Genomic DNA, 21170 nt, shown 5'->3' with positions numbered 1-21170 from the left:
TGCGGTCATTGTCCATTTGGAAGACGCATTTGTGACCAAGCTATAACTTCCTGACTGATGTATTGAGATGTTGCGTCAATATATCCACCGTATTTTCCTACCTCATGATGCCATCTATTTTGTGAAGTGTACCAGTCCCTCCTGCAGCAAAGCACCACCACAACATGATGCTGCCACCCCCATGCTACACATTTAGGATGGTGTTCTTCGGCTTGCAAGCCTCACCCTTTTTCCTCCAAACATAACGATGGTCATTATGGCCAAGCAGTTCTATTTTTGTTTCATCAGACCAGAGGACATTTCTCCAAAAAGTACGATCTTTGTCCCCATGTGCAGTTGGAAACCGTAGTCTGGCTTTTTTTATGGCGGTTTTGGAGAAGTCGCTTCTTCCTAATTGAGCGGCCTTTCAGGTTATGTCAATATAGGACTAGTTTCACTGTGGATATAGATACTTTTGTACCTGTATCTTCCAGCATCTTCACTAGGTCATTTGCTGTTGTTCTGGGATTGATTTCCACTTTTTGCACCAAAGTACGTTCATCTCTAGGAGACAGAACGCGTCTAATTTCTGAGCGGTATGATGGCTGCGTGGTCCCATGGTGTTTATATTTGCGTTCCAATGTTTATACAGATGAACATGGTACCTTCAGGCATTTGGAAATTGCTCCTAAGGATGAACCAGACTTTTAGACGTCAATTTTTTTCTGAGGTCTTGGCTGATTTCTTTTGATTTTCCTATGATGTCAAGCAAAGAGGCACTAAGTTTGAAGGTAGGCCTTGAAATACATCCACAGGTACACCTACAATTGACTCAAATTATGTCAATTAGCCTAACAGAAGCTTCTAAATCCATGACATCATTTTCTGGCATTTCCAACGCTGTTTAAAGGCACAGTCAACTTAGTGTATGTAAACTTCTGACCCACTGGAATTGTGATACAGTGAATTATAAGTGAAATAATCTGTCTGTAAACAATTGTTGGAAAACTTATTTGTGTCATGCACAGAGTGAATGTCCTAACCGACTTGCCCAAACTATAGTTTGTTAACAAGAAATTTGTGGAGTGGTTGAAAAACAAGTTTTAATGACTCTAACCTAAGTGTATGTAAACTTCTGACTTCAACTGTACCTGTCTAACAGGACACAGAGGGTGTTCTTTAATGGAAGCCTGTCCAACGTAATCCAGATAGAATCAGGAATTGCCCAGGGCAGCTGTCTAGGCCCCTTACTTTTTTCAATCTTTACTAACGACATGCCACTGGCTTTGAGTAAAGCCAATGTGTCTATTTACACGGTGGAATCAACACTATACACATCAGCTACTACAGCAACTTAAATTACTGCAAAACTTAACAACGAGCTGCAGTAAGTTTCAGAATGGGTGGCAAGGAATAAGTTAGTCCTAAATATTTCAAATACAAAAAGCAATGTATTTGGGACAAATAATTCACTAAACCCTAAACCAACTAAATCTTGTAATAAATAATGTGGAAATTGAGCAAGTTGACGTGACTAAACTGCTTGGAGTAACCCTGGATTATAAACTGTCATGGTCAAAACATATTGATACAACTAGCTCAGATGGGGAGAAGTCTGTCCATAATAAAGTGCTGCTCTACTTTCCCCACAGCACTACCAACAAGGCAGCTCCTACAGGTTCTAGCTTTGTAGCACCTAGACTACTGTTCAGTTGTGTGGTCAGGTTCCACAAAGAGCGACACAGGAAAATTGCAATTGGCTCAGAACAGGGCAGCACGGCTGGCCCTTGGATGTAAACAGAGAGCAAACATTAATAATATGCATGTCAATCTCTCCTGGCTCAAAGTGGAGGAGAGATTGACTTCATCATTACTTGTCTTTGTGAGAGGTATTGAGCTGTTGAAAGCACTGAGCTGTCTGTTCTTAGGGATAGACCCTTTTTTTCCATTTTCAATTTTTAAGTTCAACATTTGCAAAACAACCAGTTTTCATAACTTCATAACTCTGAATATCCTTGTCATTTTTGTTCAAAATTAAAAGGCATGCTGTCGTACAAGATTAGAAGCTACATTTTACGACATATATATGGTTTCCGGATACTCCCGTAAAGCCCAGCTCATTGGCTATCTAGCTACCTTTGTTTGTCCCCGATTGGTGCTTATTTGACAAAGATACAGTTGTTCAAGTGATGGCCGCTCGCGTCATCGGCGTGCCATGAAGGCGTCGCTCTCTGACCAAATATGGTGTCCTATAGGATAAACTACACGCCTAATGAAATAGTGAAGTCTTGTTACATTCTAGGACCTCTGAGGAATAGATTTGAACGTGATTTGATTCATTCAATCAATGTTTAGGGTGAGATTTTCCCAGATTCCTTTCTTAGCAAATTGAATGAGTGGAAATACAAACGCGATCATGCGTGCTATATGGCCCTTTTTAGGACATGAAAAAGGATTTTATCTAACAAAACAACACTTCATGTTATCTCTGGGACTCTTTGGATGATAAATCAGAGCAAGATTTCAGAAAGGAAGTACACATTTCACCTTCAGAGGTGAATTTATCAAACCTATCGCGTTGAAAAAAAAAATTTGTTGTTAGGAGCTCTCCTCAAACAATAGCATTGCCTTTTTTTCGCAGTAATAGCTACTGTAAATTGGACAGTGCAGTTATATTAACAAGAATTTAAGCTTTCAGCCGATATAAGACACTTCTATGAACCGATATTTGTTGTTACTCTAAAATCTGAGATCTTGATATAACGCACTGCATAATTTACAACTGTCCCGTTGACGGAACGCCGATCCTTAAGAAACAACTAGCACACAGCTCAGATACCCATGCATACCCCACAATCCATGCCACCAGAGGTCTCTTAACAGTCCCCAAGTCCAGAACAGACTATGGGAGACGCACAGTACTACATTGAGTCATGACTACATGGAACTCTATTCCACATAACTGATAAACAGATTCAAAAAACTGTGGAGAGAGAACCTTCCAGAAGGACAACCATCACTGCAGCACTCTACCAATCAGGCCTTTATAGTAGATTGGCGAGACGCAAGCCACTCCTCAGTAAAAAGCACAGGACAGCCCGCTTGGAGTTTGCCAAAAGGCACCTAAAGACTCTCAGACCATGACAAACAAGATTCTCTGGTCTGATGAAACCAAGATTGAACTCCTTGGCCTGAATACCAAGCATCACATCTGGAGGAAACCTGGCACCCTCACTACGGTGAAGCATGGTGGGGGCAGCATCACGCTGTGGAGATGTTTTTCAGTGGCATGGGCTGGGAGACTAGTCAGGATCGAGGGAAAGATGAACGGAGCAGAGTACAGAGAGATCCTTCATGAAAACCTGCTCCAGAGCACTCAGGACCTCAGAAAGGGGTGAAGGTTCACCTTCCTACAGGACAACGACCCTAAGCACACAGCCAAGACAACGCAGGAGTAGCTTCGGGATAAGTCTCTGAATGTCCTTGAGTGGCCCAGCCAGAGCTTGAGTGGCCCTGACAGAGCTTGAGAGAATCTGCAGTGAATAATGGGAGAATTTCTCCAAATACACGTGTGCCAAGCTTGTAGCGTCATACCCAAGAAGACTCAAGGCTGTAATTGCTGCCAAATCTGCTTCAAGAAAATAATGAAAGGGTCTGAATACTTATGTAAATGTGATATTTCCGTTTTTTTTGTTTTTAAAGATTTGCAAAAAAATTTAAATGAATAGTTTTTGCTTATTATGGGGTATTGTGTCTAAATTAATGGGGGGAACTATTTAATCCTTTTTGGAATAAGGATGTAACATAACAAAATCTCCAAAAAGTCAAGAATACTTTCCGAATGCACTGTATTTCACCCCCTCACTCACTCACATCCATCCATACACAAACACACACACACACACACACACACATACACATAAACATAAACACACACACACGTACACGCACACACACTCACACTCACCAAGCAATCAGACCCCTCTTCACCCCCTCTCTGTGCTGTGGGAGAATGTGACAGGCAGCAGTCCAGTGGGATTCCTAGGTAGGCTTTCAAAGACAAAATGTGCTGTCATAGTGGATGTCTCCTTCCTTTAAAGTATTCGACTTAATTTATCTCCGTGTTCTGGAATGGGAGTGTAAAAAATATGATATATTCAGTATTCACAGCCTTCACAAAGATCTGCTTTGGGGAGGATTGACTTCTAAAAATATGTAGGAAATAAAATGTTACAGAGAGTAGGTTATCAATAATGTCATTATTTCAGATATAATATTAAATGAAAAATATTGCCTCCAATATCTAGCAGTCTTCTCTTTTCCACCACAAAGCCCAGGCCAAGGTGATTCCCTCTCTCCCTGTATACCCCATATACTGTACCCCTTCTACATTTCTCCTTCCTCTCCCATTGACTGAATGTAGATCACTCTTGCCTGACTGTTGTGCAGTCCATCTATCTGTTAATACTCTGTTGTTCCAGAGACATAGCAGAGCAGTCAGACAGAAGAGTTATATAGCTATCTACATGTTTACCACTTCCAGAGGAATGTCTTGCTACAGTAGACTCTGTGAGGGGCTATTGGCAGTCGACCAGAGAGTTTTCTTCTCTGGAAATGGGGAAGAAACAGCATAAAAACACTGAACCATTGCACAAGAGCAAAACCATAAGTAAAAACTAGGCGCAGTGGTAATAAGGCATGAAGCGCTTTGGAATAACAACATTCATCATCCTCCATTGAGAATAAGTGCATCCAGGTAGTGTACTTAGCTGTAGGCCTGGCCCACAGCCAGTCTGACTAGATGTTGGCAGGGAAATCAAAATATGTTCTTAGAAGAACACAGAGATCTGGAAGTCTGATTAATTTACCTCATGCGGTCAGATTTGGTTACCTTTTCCCACCATTATTTTAGTTAAGAAAAAGAGAGTGATTCTCTACTGAAATATGGGTTTCACTGTCATGTCTGATAATTGAAGGATGATAGCACCACAATAATCCTCAATATTTGAACTCCTGACATGTGCAGTATGATTGTTGTGTCTGTAAGTTAATTAAGGATTGGACATTTCTTTTCAATTTTCGCCTAAAATGACATACCCAAATCTAACTGCCTGTAGCTCAGGACCTGAAGCAAGGATATGCATATTCTTGATACCATTTGAAATGAAACACTTTGAAGTTTGTGGAAATGTGAAATCAATGTAGGAGAATATAACACATTAGATCCGGTAAAAGATTTTACTTTTTGTTTTTTTACCTTTTTTTTTTACTTTTTTCATGATCTTTGAAATGCAAGAGAAAGACAGCAGGGGTTCGAACTGTAGAACCCAGTTCCTACGTTTTAATATAAAAATGGATTTTATCAAACAAAACTATGCTACATTTTATCTCTGGGATAATTTTATACCTCATGATGACAAATCAGAGCAAGATTACTGAATGTAAGTATATTATTTACCTTCAGAGGTGAATGTATCAAACCAGTTGCCGTGATAAAAAGATGTTGTTGTTGTGCACTCTCCTCAAACAATAGCATGCTATTTTCTCACTGTAATAGCTACTGCTTTCTGCCCATATAAGACATATATGTCCTGGAAGGTTTGCTGTTACTTACAATGTCATTCTAGTCACATTAGCGCACGCTAGCAACAACCGTCCAGGTATAGGGACACCGATCCCGTAGATCCTTGAGAGGTTAATGAACTCACAACCCCATTGATATGGCTTGAATATCTATTCAACTAAAGACTCTTACCGGCAGCAACTATTACATAACATATGACACAACAAAGAACTTGGGTGCTTGAAAGGAGACTAAAGAGCCATATTGTTTTCCATTTCCCATAACTTGAGAGATAAGGAGAATTAGCCTAGTGTAATTCCCAACAGACACTATTTTCAACTATGAGTTCTTGACTAGTTCAGGACCAGTCATTGCAGTCCAGTACTGAGACATCTGGCACCCAGCTGTGGTTTTGAGCTGAGCTCTATGTTTCTGTTGAAGTGTGGGACCGTGACACATCATAACAAGCAGAGAAATGTTGAAAGGTTCCTACTACTGTTTAACATGTGCATTTCCAGTGAGGGGGGAAGAGGACAGGGGGAAGATGACAGGGGGAAGAGGACAGATGGGGACAGGGGGTATCCAGAATCAGTGAAAGTACGACTGAGTGTGGAAAGCATAAGAAGGCAACAGACAATCCATGGGGGCAATTCCCCGGTAACGGAATTACGCATAGAAATAATTATGGATATGAACGTCATTCTCCACAAATTTGGACATCACAGAGCAGCAAAAGGAGAGCACAGTAGAGTACAGTGCAGTACAATGCAGCGCAACAGTGTAGAGCAGAGTAAAGTTCACTCCATTGCAATAGAGTACAGTCGAGTACAGTACAGTTGTCACGCCTACTCCTGCTCCCTCCCTCCGGAGCTAGATGTTGCCGGTCTACTAACCATCGGTCCTAGAACACTGATTACTCTCCCTTCATATAGCCTTCACAAACCTTAGTCATCAGGCAGTATTGGTTCTATTTTCATGACCAGATACTTCTCTTGTTTTGTAACGCTCTATGCTCATTGTTATTAAACTCACCATCTGCACCTGCTTCCTGACTCCCTGCGTTGTTGTTCCAGAATACTGCCTCAGAAATTACAGAAGCAGCAGATGATTACAACATCTTCCAGGCGGTTGAGGAACAGGGTCATCTACTCCACCAACACCACGACCAGCTGGCTCTACTGTGTACAACCATGAAAGAGGTCCTCTTTGTTCTCGACCGCCTCGACACCACCAGCAAGGTTCTCCATACCTCTGACGGAGGGCCTCCTACCACGGGTCGTCACAGTGAGCCAGTCCACCAGCCTACCCAGTCATCCGCCCAGGTCAGCGATGCCCGACTTTCCCTTCCGGAGAAGTATGACTGTACTCCATCGAAATGCCGTGGCTTCCTAGTCCAGTGCTCCCTCTAATTAGCCTATCAGACGGGAGCCCCCACCACGAGAGGTCCAAGATTGCCACCGTCATTTCCCTGCTGACTGGACAGGCGTTGGAGTGGGCTAAGGCCGTCTGGGAGAGAGGAGAGGATGAATTGGGTTCCTATGAGAGGATCATGGCTCTGTTCAGGGCGGTCTTCGACCTTTGTTCAGAGGGCCAGCGAATGGAATGAGCCGGTTCTCTGCACTCTATTCCGCAGTAGACTGTGCAAGGAGGTCCAGACGGAGTTGGCATGTTGAGATGTCAACCTATTGTTGGACGCTCTCATCTCGATGGCCATCCGTCTGGATAACATTCTTCAGGAGTGCCAGTGTCCACCTAGCCACTCGCCTCCCTTCTTTGGCTATCCTGGGGTAGAGCCTGAACCATGGAGGTGGGGGCCACACAACTCTCTGGGGCGTAGACAGCTGGGATCCGACACAATTATTCACACCACCACTCACCCTCACCATGGGGCCCAAGCACCAGAAAAGCCTTTCCTTATTAATCATCACCGCACCCGTACACAAAGTCATCCTCGGCCTCCCGTGGCTCCAACTTCATAACCCCACTATCACCTGGTCAAATATGAAAATCACAGCCTGGGGACAGAAAACCTGCTTCCTGCACCCTGTGGTTCCACGTCGGTGGAAGGTCCTATGAGTGTCCTCCAACCCATCAAGCGATCCTCCCGTATCGTTGGCCCCGTGTTATGAGACGTAGATGTGGACATCTCTGGAGAAGGAACCCGCTCCTGCCACCTGCCCTCCAGCGCACATCTACCCACCCACGGGGGTGAGAGATCAGCTGTTGATCTGGGCACACATTTCCCTCTCTATTGGACATCCAGGTATCACCCGCACCCTCCAATCACTCTCCGATAAATACTGGTGGCCCACCTTGGTGCATGATGTCGCCCACTATGTCAACTCATGTTCGGTATGTACTCAATCTAAATCTCCCCGTCACGCTCCAGCAGTTAAACTTCTTCCCCTTTCCATGCCTCAGCGGCCTTGGTCACATCTGTCCATAGACTTTGTAACGGATCTCCCCCTTTCTGATTGTTGACAGATTCTCAAAATATGGCCGCTTTATCCCTCTCTCTGTTCTAACTTCCGCTCTCCAGGTTCCTGAGGCACTATTCCAGCAGGTCTTCCGGCATTATTGCCTTCCGGAAGGACATCGTTTCCGACCGTGGCCCTCAAATCACATCGCGGGTCTGCAAAGCCTTTACGGAGAATCTGGGGGCCACGGTCAGCCTCACATCCGGGTACCAGCCTCAGTCTAATGGGCAGGTGGAGAGGACCAACAAGGAGCTGGGGAGGTTCCCAAGGAGTCACTGCCAGGACCGGCGGGGGGAGTGGGCCCAGTTCCTTCTCTGGGTGGAATACGCCCAGAACTCACTTCGTCACTCCTCCACTCCCTTCCAGTGCGTCCTGGGATATCAGCCGGTCCTGGCTTCGTGGACTTCGAGCCAGACCGAGGCCCCTGAAGTTGACAAGTGATTCTGGCATGCAGAGAAGGTGTGGAACGCTGCCCACGTGAGGCTCCAGCATGACGTCCACCGTCAGAAGGATCAGGCGGATCGTCATCGCAGTGAGGCTCCGGTGTTCCATCCTAGTGATCGCGTCTGCCTCTCCACCAGGAACATCCCGCTCCGTCTACCCTGCCGGAAGCTGAGCCCCCAGTCTGTGGGGCCCTTCAAGGTACTCCGGAGGGTCAATGAGGTAACCTATCGTTTAGAAGTCCCCACCAACTACCGTATCTCACCCTCATTTCATGTATCCCTCCTCAGGCAGGTGGTTTCTGGTCCCCTGGCTGATGCAGTCTCACGCAATACCCCTCCACCTCCCCTGGACATCAAGGGGACCCCTGCCTATGCTGTTAGGTCCCTCCTGGACTCCCGACGTCGTGGGGTCGGCACCAATACCTGGTGTATTGGGAGGGGTGTGGTCCTGAGGTGTGTTTTTGAGTCCCGGTGGCGGACATCTTGGACCCCAACCTCATCCGGGATTTCCATCTCCGCCGTCCGGACCGGCCCGCTCCTCGCCCTCGGGGCCATCCTCCTGGCCGGCGTTGACTTGTGTCAGAAGCCGCGCGTCGGGGGGGTACTGTCACGCCTATTCCTGCATCCTCCCTCCAGCTCTCACCATCGCCTATCTTCATTAAGCACACCTGGACTTCATCACCACCCTGATTACTCTCCCTTCATATAGCCCTCACCAGGCATCAGGCAGTATGGGTTCTGTTTTCATGTACAGACACTTCCCTTGTTTTTTAACTATCTATGTTCGTTATTATTAAACTCACCACCTGCTTCCTGACTGCCTGCATTGTCATTACAACAGTAGAGTTCAGTACAGTACAGATGTGTGTTTTGTCTTGTCCCGTGTAAATAATCGTAAATCATCGTTTTTTTAAATATATTTCATATATAATTTAATCTCACTTTCCATCTACGGACTGAATATACTCTCCTGCAACCCGCCTCACCCAATGTGTTACGGATCTGCTATTTTTATACCTTAGAACCGGAACCCCCATCAAAAGCTAGCCAGCTAACTAGCTACTAGCTAGTAGTCATTTAGCCACTGCTAGCGGTCTTCACCCTTAACTCGGACACCAGCCAGCCTCAGCTCAGTCAATATCTGCCAGTCTGCATAGCGCGATATCAACCCAGAGCATATCGGACTGCTTTTTCTCTACCACATCTCCGGATTCCTACCGTAAGCGCTGGACCATTACACCAGATCATCACAGCTAGCTAGCTGCAATCCGAGTGAATACTCCTGCCTAACGTCTCTGTCCCGAAGCAAGCACCAGTTAGCCTTGAGCTAGTCTCGAGCTTGGCCCATCTCCCGGCTAGCCGAAGAGGTCTACGGGCTAATTTGTGGGCTACAATACCTCTTTTGCCAATTGGCCTGGACCCCTTATTGCCAACACGGAGCCTTGCCGATCATCACGACTGGTTTGCCGATGTAATCGCCCGAGGTGGTTTCAACAGGATTTTCCATTGCGACGTCGCCGAAGATCCTTCTGCTGGCCACGGCCCGCTAGCTCCAGCTCGCCTAGCGTAGTAGCAACTATCAAACAGCTCGCTGACTCACCTATTGCTGCTCATTGGACCCTATGATCACTCGGCTACACATGCCTCTCCCTAATGTCAATACACATTGTCTACTGCTGTTCAGGTTAGTTATTATTGTTTTATTTCCCTGTAGAGCCCCCAGCCCCGCCCTAAATGCCTTAGCTAGCTCTTCTGTCGCACCCTCCACACATGCGGAGACCTCACCTGGCTTAACTGGTGCCTCCAGAGACGCACCCACTCTCATCGTCACTCAGTGCCTAGGTTTACCTCCACTGTACTCACATCCTACCATACCCTTGTCTGTACATTTTGCCCTGAATCTATTCTACCACGCCCAGAAATCTGCTCCTTTAATTCTCTGTCCCCAATGCACTAGACGACCAGTTCTTATAGCCTTTAGCCGTACCCTTATCCTACTCCTCCTCTGTTCCTCTGATGATATAGAGGTGAACCCAGGCCCTGTAGCCCCCAGCACCACACCCATTCCCAAGGTTCTCTCATTTGTTGACTTCTGTAACTGTAAAAGCCTTGGTTTCATGCATGTTAACATCAGAAGCCTCCACACTACTAAGTTTGTTTTATTCACTTCTTTAGCACACTCTGCCAACCCTGATGTCCTAGCCATGTCTGAATCCTGGCTTAGGAAGGCCACCAAAAATTCTGAAATTTCCATCCCCATCAACAACATTTTCCGACAAGATCGAACTGCCAAAGGGGGCTGAGTTGCAATCTACTGCAGAGATAGCCTGCAAAGTTCTGTCATACTATCCAGGTTTGGCCCAAACAATTTGAGCTTCTACTTATAAAAATCCACCATACCAGAAATAAGTCTCTCACTGTTGCCACTTGTTATAGACCCCCCTCAGCCCTCAGCTGTGCCCTGGACATCATGTGTGAGTTGATTGCCCCCCATCTATCTTCAGAGCTTGTACTGTTAGGTGACCTAAACTGGGATATGCTAAACACCCCGGCCGTGCTACAATCGAAGCTAGATGCCCTCAATCTCACACAAATTATCAAGGAAACCACCAGGTACAACCCTAAATCCATAAACATGGGCACCCTCATAGATAACATCCTGACCAACTTGCCCTCTAAACTTGCCCAACTTGCCCAACTTGCCCTCTACACCCCTGCTGTCTTCAACCAGGATCTCAGCGATCACTGCCTCATTGTCTACGTGCGTAATGGGTCCGCGGACAAACGACCACCCCTCATCACTGTCAAACGCTCCCTAAAACACTTCAGCGAGCAGGCCTTTCTAATCGACCTGGCGCGGGTATCCTGGAAGGATATTGACCTCATCCCATCAGTAGAGGATGCCTGGTTGGTCTTTAAAAGTGCCTTCCTCACCATCCTAAATAAGCATGCCCCATTCAAAAAATGTAGAACTAATAACAGATATAGCCCTCACTCCAGACTTGACTGCCCTTGACCAGCACAAAACATCCTGTGGCGTTCTGCATAGGCATCGAATAGCCCCCGCGATATGCAACTTTTTAGGGAAGTCAGGAAACAATATACACAGTCAGTTAGGAAAGCTAAGGCTAGCTTTTTCAAACAGAAATTTGCATCCTGTAGCACCAATTGCATCCTGTAGCACTAATAAGAGCACCTCCTCGCAGTTGCCCACTGCACTGAGGCAAGAAAACACTGTCACCACCGATAAATCTACGATAATCAATCATTTCAATAAGCATTTTTCTACGGCTGGCCATGCTTTCCACCTAGCTACCCCGGCCAGACAGCTGATGTTCTGAAAGAGCTGCAAAATCTGGATCCCTTCAAATCAGCTGGGCTAGACAATCTGGACCCTCTCTTTCTAAAATTATCCTCCGAAATTGTTGCAACCCCTATTACTAGCCTGTACAACCTCTCTTTCATATCGTCTGAGATCCCCAAAGATTGGAAAGCTGCCACGGTCATCCCCCACTTCAAAGGGGGAGACATTCTAGAACCAAACTGTTATAGACCTATTTCCATCCTGCCCTGCCATTCTAAAATCTTCGAAAGCCAAGATAACAAACAGATCACCGACCAATTCGAATCCCACCGTACCTTCTCCACTATGCAATCTGGTTTCCGAGCTGGTCATGGGTGCACCTCAGTTTACGCTTAAGGTCCTAAACAATATCATAACCGCCATCGATAAAAGATAGTACAGTGCAGCCATCTTCATCGACCTGGCCAAGGCTTTCGACTCTGTCAATCACCGCATTCTTATCGGCAGACTCAATAGCACCGGTTTCTCAAATGACTGCCTCTCCTTGTTCACCAACTACTTCTCAAACAGAGTTCAGTGTGTCAAATTGGAGGGCCTGTTGTCCGGACCTCTGGCAGTCTCTATGAGGGTACCACAGGGTTCAATTCTCGGGCTGACTCTCTTCTCTGTATATATCAATGATGTCGCTCTTGCTGCTGTTGATTCTCTGATCCACCTCTACACAGACGACACCATTCTGTATACATCTGGCCCTTCTTTAGACACTGTGTTAACTTCTCTGGGATATGTGGGACGCTAATGTCCCACTTGGCCAAAAGCCAGTAAAAATGCAAAGCGCCAAATTCAAATAAATTACTATAAAAATCCAAATTTCATGAAATCACACATGCAATACACCAAATTAAAGCTACACTTTAATCCAGCCAACATGTCATAGGCTTTTCGGCGAAAGCAAACGATGCTATTATCTGAGGATAGCACCATAGTAAACAAAGATAGAGAAGCATGTTTCAACCCTGCAGGCGCGACACAAAACACAGAAATAAAAATATAATTCATGCCTTACCTTTGACGAGCTTCTGTTGTTGGCACTCCAATATGTCCCATTAACATCACAAATGGTTCTTCTGTTCGATTTAATTCCGTCGATATATATCCAAAATGTCCATTTATTTGGCGCGTTTGATCCAGAAAAATTCCGGTTCCAACTTGTGCAACGTGATTACAAAATATCTCAAAAGTTACCTGTAAACTTTGCCAAAACATTTCAAACTACTTTTGTAATACAGCTTTAAGTATTTTTTAACGTAAATAATCGATAAAATTGAAGACGGGATGATCTGTGTTCAATACAGGATTAAAACAAACTGTAGCTAACTTTCTGGTCACGCGCCTCTATCTAACAGTACACTTCAAGTTACCCTCGTTCTGGATGGCCGTACTTCTACATTACACAAAGGAAAAAACCTCAACCAATTTCTAAAGACTGTTGACATCTAGTGGAAGCGGTAGGAACTACAAGAAGGTCAATTAGAAATCTGGATTCCCAATGAAAAATCATTGAAAAGAGAGTGACCTCAACAAAAAAAAACATCTGAATGGTTTGTCCTCGAGGGGTTTCCCCTGCTAAATAAGTTCTGTAATACTCACAGACATGATTCAAACAGTTTTAGAAACTTCAGAGTGTTTTCTATCCAAATCCAGTAATATCCATATCTTGTCTTCTGGGGATGAGTAGCTAGCAGTTGAATTTGGGTATGCTTTTCATCCAAACGTAAAAATGATGCACCCTATCCCAGAGAAGTTAACAAACCTCCAAACGAGCTTCAACACCATACAACACTCCTTCCGTGGCCTCCAACTGCTTTTAAATGTAAGCAAATCTAAATTCATGCTCTTCAACCTATTGCTGACCGCACCTTCCCGCCCGACTAGCATCCAACATCACTACTCTGGACGGTTCTGACTTAGAATATGTTTACAACTACAAATACCTAGGTGCCTAGTTAGACTGTAAACTCTCCTTCCAGACTCGCATTAATCATCTCCAATCCAAAATTAAATCTAGAATCGGCTTCCTATTTCGCAACAAAGCCTCCTTCACTCATGCTGCCAAACATACCCTCATAAAACTGACTATCCTACCGGTCCTTGACTTCGGCGATGTCATTTACAAAATAGCCTCCAACAATCTACTCAGCAAATTGGATGCAGTCTATCACAGTGCCATCCATTTTGTCACCAAAGCCCCATATACTACTCACCACTGCGACCTGTATGCTCTCGTTGGCTGGCCCTCGCTACATATTTGTTGCCAAACCTACTAGCTCCAGGTCATCTATAAGTCTTTGCTAGGTAAAGCCCTGCCTTATCTCAGCTCACTGGTCACCATTGCAACACCAACCCGTAGCACGCGCTCCAGCAGGTATTTTTCACTGGTCAACCCCAAAGCCAACACCTCCTTTGGCCGCCTGTCCTTCCAGTTCTCTGCTGCCAATGACTGGAACGATTTGCCAAAATCACTGAAGTTGGAGACTTATATCTCCCTCTCTAACTTTAAGCATCAGCTGTCAGAGCAGTTTACCGATCACTGTACCTGTACACAGCCCATCTGTAAATAGCAAATCCAACTACCTCATCCCCACATTATTATTTTCTTTGTTGCTCTTTTGCCCCCCAGTATCTCTACTTGCACATCATCATCATCTGCACATCTATCACTCCAGTGTCAATGCTAAATTGTAATTATTTCACCTCTATGGCCCATTTATTGCCTTACCTCCCAAATCTTACTACAATTGCACACACTGTACATAAACCTTTTCTATTGTGTTATTGACTGTACGTTTGTTTATCCCATGTGTAACTCTTTGTTGTTGAGTTGTAAATGAGAACTTGTTCTCAACTGGCCTACCTGGTTAAATAAAGGTGACATAAAATGTATATAAAAAACAGTAGCAAACAGTACAATATACTGTAACCTACTCTACTATATTCTACTTGTCTTTGTTGTATTGTACTATATACTTTGCTCTACTCACTGTACTGTGCTATCCAAACTTGTGAAACATACGTTTGTGATAGATCCGGTCCTAATGTTTATCGTCTGTGGATGTCCAGTGTCGATTGGTTCTCAGTGGGTGAGAATGCTGGTTACAGTAAATGGAAACAGAGGAGGCTCATGGGTAGGTGTCAGTCAGAGCTGGGCGAGGTGACATTAATTGGAGAGGCAGGGAGAGAGGGAGGGGTTGTGCAGACTGCTTTAACACTCTAGGTTTGTCCACCAGGCAACAAAAAGACAAAGAAACAGTTATGAGCTGAACATAAGTATGCCAGTGGAAGAGCGGACAGTAGCAGGTGACCCACAGTTGTGTGTATTCATGGCTGACAAGGGAAGCCAGGCTTCCCAAAATATTTGACCAATTATTTATTAAATAATTGCTCTTTCGTCTGTGTTTTCATCATTTTCCGTCAATTCGTAAGTGGCTAAATCTCACTGTAGAAATCATCCGAGCGAGGGAAAGAGCACCCCTACATCTCAGAATGTGTAGTTCATGCATCTGATGCTGTCTGGAACAAAAGAGTATGACATGTTGCCGCAGTAGCTTTTGATGCATGCAATCAAGCATTGGGCCTCCCGTGCAAAACAATTCTAAAGGCACTCATACATCTGAGCTATCTCTGCCGCAGTTGCATGGCAACAATTGAATAAGATGAGAAAAAAGAAGAAACTGCACACTGCTCTTGCTAATATCACTGCTCTTTATTAAGCTTTACGTATCGGCCTCAAGGCCTTCGTCAGAGCTTTTGTGAGTGTTTATAATTTGCACCCTTATGTACAGTAGACATTGCTCCACCCACATCCGTTCAATGCATCGAATGGGGTTGGAGTCGAGGGAACATAATCATGTGTTACTTAATATAGCAATGTGCATTTCATAAGTATTCGAATAAAATGTGTACATAAAACGTGTTAAACACGTCTGCAAAACCACATTGAGGACACCGACCTACCAAGTAAGCTTTCATAAGTCATTGGATACAGTGCAAAACAACTTTGATAAAAAAATGTAGAAAATAATTAGCCAATCAGCATTGAGCTGAGCTCAACTGTGGCTGGTCCTGGCACATGAAAACGCTCCCCCAAGGAAGGCCAGTTTGGATTTGGCTTCACACCAATTAAATCTCATCCTGAGCAAAACTTTAGAATTGTCAGAAAAATGTGTCTGTTTCTGGTCCTGCAGTAGCTAGCTTGCTAAATCGTCCCTTTCCTAAGCCATAGATGGAGAATTGTTTTACTTAATTCTCTTTACATGCTTATGATTATGACGGCAATTCTGATCTAACCATACATTTATATATTGTGCCACTGGCCTGAGACGATTGAAGTTCAATATGTAGCCTAGATGTAGCCTAGTAGGCTCACGTTAGCTAGCTAGCTAACTTAGCTGGTCATTGTTGCCCATGCGAGTAAGTTAGGCTTGCAAGCATTTTAGCTAGGCAGCCTATGAAAGCAAAAAGTAAAAGCGTACAGAACCATAGACCGTTATGCCAACATGAAAGAGAGGAGGAAGGCATTGACATTAAACTAGTCTACAATTAGGAGTCCCACGTAAAAAAAAAAGACTTTTGCACTTGTGCACACACACACACATACACACACACTCACAGACCAACAGAAATCAATACCATGGACAGCCACATTAGCAACATTAATTGGACTAAATTGTTTTTGGTATCTTCACGTTTGTTTTCAGTGTATTAAAAACGAAGCATATTTGTTGTTAAAATGTTAAAGTTGAAATGGTGCTGGAATATCGGAGGGAGTGCTCCCGTTGTCTTTTTGCTGACTTGCGGTAACTCTGTGGTTCTAAATCAGTAGTTGTTCAGTAAACTGTAAAAAACATTAACTTGCTTTAACATGCTGCAGGTCGTATAACTGTTTGTTACATGCAAAATTTGCTTTGTGGACTTCACCGGACAGATGTTGCTCTCCGGTTTAGTGATGAAACAAACGCATGTGTAGTTGAATTTATTCCTCCACTTTGTGGCTGTGGACTTTTTGTTGTCACGACCTTATTGTATATCACGGTGGCGAATGAACAAATAGATACAGCAAACAATGCAAATATCACAACATAGGTTGTAATATGGCTTTTTTACTGGCTTGGCTTGGTTTCCACAGTGATTTTGCTACTGGTGACCCAACTGTGGTTTGTGACTATTATGATTTTCCATTGTAGTAATTCAGTTGCAGCAATTTTGTTTCAGAGTTTTTGGTTATTATGAGTTTTAATAATCACTTAATATTTGATAAACAACATTTATATCAGTAAAATCACTACAATTAATTGGTAGGTCTACCATATTTGTTACTTCTGTGAACTATTATTATCCTTCCTCATGAGGGAGAGAAATTAGAAAATAACTTTAAAATATGTGGATTTTTGGTGACGGAATTACAAGGCACATGGCAATATTTCTTACATTTACAGAAGGTGAACAATTTCTCCAAAACGAAATATGTGTTGATATTAGTTGCCAGGGGTCTTTAAGTCAATAATATTGTGTTTTGATGTATTTCTGATACCTTTTAAGACTTTTCCTGGTAGATGTTTTCTAAGAGCCCTTTTCCATCTGTTTGACCACAAATCAAAGCCATTATTGAAGCCTCATTTGTAAGATAGAAAATAGTTGAAAAATGTCTCTAAAAATATTAGCTTTCATTTGACATCCAATATGATATGCTCCTATGAATTTCACATGTTGGTTTTGTTTTTGTGTTTTGCACCCTAAAAGAAAATTGTAGAATCATCCGCACAACTGGACGGTTTTAATGTTTTGGGAACATATCTGATGTGAAGTCCCCACAATGTCCTCACCAGACATTTCCCACAATCTAATGAAACATTCTGGGAACCTTTTAAAGAACAGATTAAATGTGTTCTAGAAACGTTCTTGCAACATCAGGTGAATGTTTTATACAAACATTGTATAATCATCAGCATGACTGGACAGTTTTTGTGTTATGAGAACATTTTCCATAACCTAACAAATGTTTTGGAAACTTTCACGGAACCAATTTTGGTTTACTGGGAAAACATTACTGTACATTGTGTTATTACATTACCTAGAAGCCTAATGATAACTTTTTGGGGAATGTTCTGTGGTGGTTGTTACAGATGTTGTGTACAACATTTAATTGAATGTTAGGAGAACATTCCAAGGATGTTTCATTCAAAACATTTTTGGAAGAAAAATTATATTTAGGATATTATCATCCTAATGTTTGTTAAAGCCCTAACTAGAACTTAATGGGAATCTTCGCTAATGTTATGGGAACGTTCCCAGTTTGCTGGGTACACTCTTAGAAAAAAAATGTAAAGTGTTCTTTAGCTGTCCCCATAGGAGAACCCTTTGAAAAACCCTTTTTGGTTCTAGGTAAAGTAGAACCCTTTTAGTTCCAGATATAAGCTTTCAGGGTTCCATGTAGGAAAGGGTTCTGCCTGGAACCAAAAAGGGTTCCAAAAAGGTTGCTCCTATGGGGACAGCCGAAGAACCCTTTTGGAACCCTTTTTTCTAAGAGTGAATCAATCCCAGGATGTAGCTACAGTACATGGAGGATTGAAAATAGCAGAAGCTTTCCAAGGAGGTTTACTGTACTACTGTACTCGACGTAGGTGGCACTGTGTAGATGCAAAGTCTCACACTGAAGATATAAAGTAACATTGATGTTGAAGCTTCTATCAGATAGTCTATCTATCATTCCACCTGGCACCTCCTCCTCCCTGGACTGGTGTCAGCGGTGTGGTTGGCTGGTCTCACTGTGAAACTGCTTAAAGACACACACTGTCATTACCACTGCTATGGTTCTGAGTGTGGTCCTCCAAGGCAAACTGGCGGGCGCACACAAACAAAAGCCATTCCTAAAATGACTGGAAGCATTTTCCCCCAATTTGCCCTGGATGGCAGGGTAAGCTTCACCATAGCAATCTTTCTTTGCATGCTATCAAGAAGTGTCCAAAATAGTGCCAGGAGAAGCATAGCCTTGACATCTCAAAAGCTTCAGACCTTTGCTCACCCTATGGGCGACCATGAAACCTCTAGTATAGTGAGTCAGCCTCCAGAGTATGACACATACTGGGAAAAACAGGGTCTGGGAAGACAGAGTTAAGGTGAGGTTCACCAACTTCCCAAACCCCCTCTCGGCAGGTAGTCTAGCAGTTAGAGCATTGGGGCTGGTTCAAATACCCGAGTTGACAAGGTGGAAAACTCTGTGGATGCGCACTTGAGCAACACACTTACAACTTTTTGTATTTTTTGCTCAAAGGTACTTTAAGTGTATGTCAACATGAGTCAACAGAGACAGGTTTATCCAAAGGTCATCTGTCTATCTGCCTTGGCCTCATGTCAGAGCCCTGAGCAATAGTCTACCACAGCTCCCGAACAAGAGGGGGAGAGGAAGTGGACAAAATGTCAGAAGGACATTTTGCTCTGACATCTGGCAGATCGTACCCCTGCTTCAGACATCAAACACCTCTGGATACTGGTGGGTGATTACTGTAATACGATATGGTATTGCCATCTTGCCAAGCAGCCTGACAGAGCAGTGTGTGTGTGTGTGTGTGTGTGTGTGTGTGTGTGTGTGCGTGTGTGTGTGTGTGTGTGTGTGTGTGTGTGTGTGTGTGTGTGTGTGTGTGTGTGTGTGTGTGTGTGTGTGTGTGTGTGCGTGCGTGCGTGCGTGCGTGCGTGCGTGCGTGCGTGCGCGCGCGTGTGTTTACCCTAAGCAAGTGCAGTCAGTTATAAAGTAAACAATTATTGTGAGAAAGAAGAAACCTGGTTTCAGATTTGCTGAGGACAATAAGGACATTCTGAACTGTTTCTTAGTTAACTTGTTAATTCCGCCTCATGAAATAGCCTTTTGTAGTTTGGTGTCTGGTGGACTAGGAGTGGATTCAATCCCAAAGAATGGCACTGAGAGATATTCTGCAGCTGTTCACTGAGGAAAAATAAGTCTGCCTCAGGAGAAGAGCTTAGAAACAACTCTGACACAGCTCCTATCTGACCAGTCACCACTGTAATATATCACGGTTGTGGAGGTAAAAGTGCAATTTGGCATTTAACTTGGGCCTGATAGTGTAAAGTGAGAATATGTTAGTGGATGTAATATTCAATGAATCGGTATACGTTCAGTTTAACCTGAGAGCAGCGATTTGTCTTTAGATGTCTTCTAATGCAATCTCTTGTTGGAGTACATACACAAATCCTTAAACTAACTAGCTCCTGTTCATGTGCTGAAACTCTAGTTCGATTCCAAGAAAATGACTTTAAAATGTTAATAGCTCACCAAATTGGTCACTGTCACTAAATTATCACTATTGGCAGGGGCATTAAAATGAATTAAATCAATTCAGTATAAGCAAATTCATAAAAATTGCATTTCTGCAAAATCCTTCTCAGAAACAAGTGCAGGTTCCATTATATTTTTTTATAAAATACATCCCAAGTTGGAGTGAAAGCTACAGTACAACCTCTGAATATGGTTCATATTTCTAGGTGGAATAGCAGTAGCCTACAAGAGAATGCTGTCATTATTATGCCACAGTAAGACCACAAACATAGTTTGTTTTACACATCTGGGTAAAAACTGTTAAATGTACCCATGCAAGTAATAAATGATATTGCTGTTACTCACATTCAAGAACCGATGAATCAATCAATGCGACTCCTTTGCGCGCTCTTCATGACCATTCCATATCCATTCTGGTAATAAAAAATTTACTAACTTTTATCTCAATGAGGTAAGGTACACACGTTTAAACTGGCACATTATAATGAATTCACAACAGTGTTGTTTTGGATAGCTCTCAACCATTATAATCTACCACTGGAATGATCGCAAACGTTCAGAGACTATCCATCTCGTCTCTCGCGCTGCAGCCGAGTCAGGGAGACCGAAGAGAGGGAGGGACCAAGGGAAGAAATAAAGTATACTGGATAGCCACAATAATCAGAGCAATACAATGAACAGCCCCACTGGGCACAGACGTCAGTTCAACATCTAGTTTTGACTTACATTTGGTTAATTAAATTGTCAACTAACAGGAATTCAAGGTCAAATACAAAAAGATGGTTACAAGTTGGGTGGAAAAACCCTGAAATGCCCTTACATTAGTTACATTGATTCAACATCGTCACATAGATGTTTTGGGTTGAAATGATGTGGAAACAACGTTGATTTAACCCGTTTTTGCCTAGTGAGTCCATACTGTAGGTCCCTACACTAGAGTCTACATTGCTAGCCCCCTATCATCCATTGAAAAGGTGGACACTGTTTAAATCTAGTCATGAGACAAAGTTAGGTTTATCAATTGATAAGTGATACAAAATGAAGGTTGGCAAAA

General features: G+C 43.4%; 1 protein-coding gene across 2 annotated transcripts in view; it reads right to left on the bottom strand.

Moving 5' to 3' along the window:
• Nucleotides 1-20710, bottom strand: part of LOC129857712 (carbohydrate sulfotransferase 15-like) — a 49606-nt gene extending 28896 nt beyond the window's left edge. For both annotated transcript variants that reach the window (XM_055926219.1, XM_055926229.1), the window contains exon 1: nucleotides 20462-20710. The gene's annotated coding sequence lies outside the window, so the exon portion shown is untranslated. The remainder of the gene's footprint in view (nucleotides 1-20461) is intronic.
• Nucleotides 20711-21170: the final 460 nt, after the last annotated feature.

This window comes from Salvelinus fontinalis, chromosome 1 (assembly GCF_029448725.1).
Source record: "Salvelinus fontinalis isolate EN_2023a chromosome 1, ASM2944872v1, whole genome shotgun sequence".
NCBI lineage: Eukaryota > Metazoa > Chordata > Actinopteri > Salmoniformes > Salmonidae > Salvelinus > Salvelinus fontinalis.
This window is presented reverse-complemented; position numbering and strand designations above follow the sequence as displayed.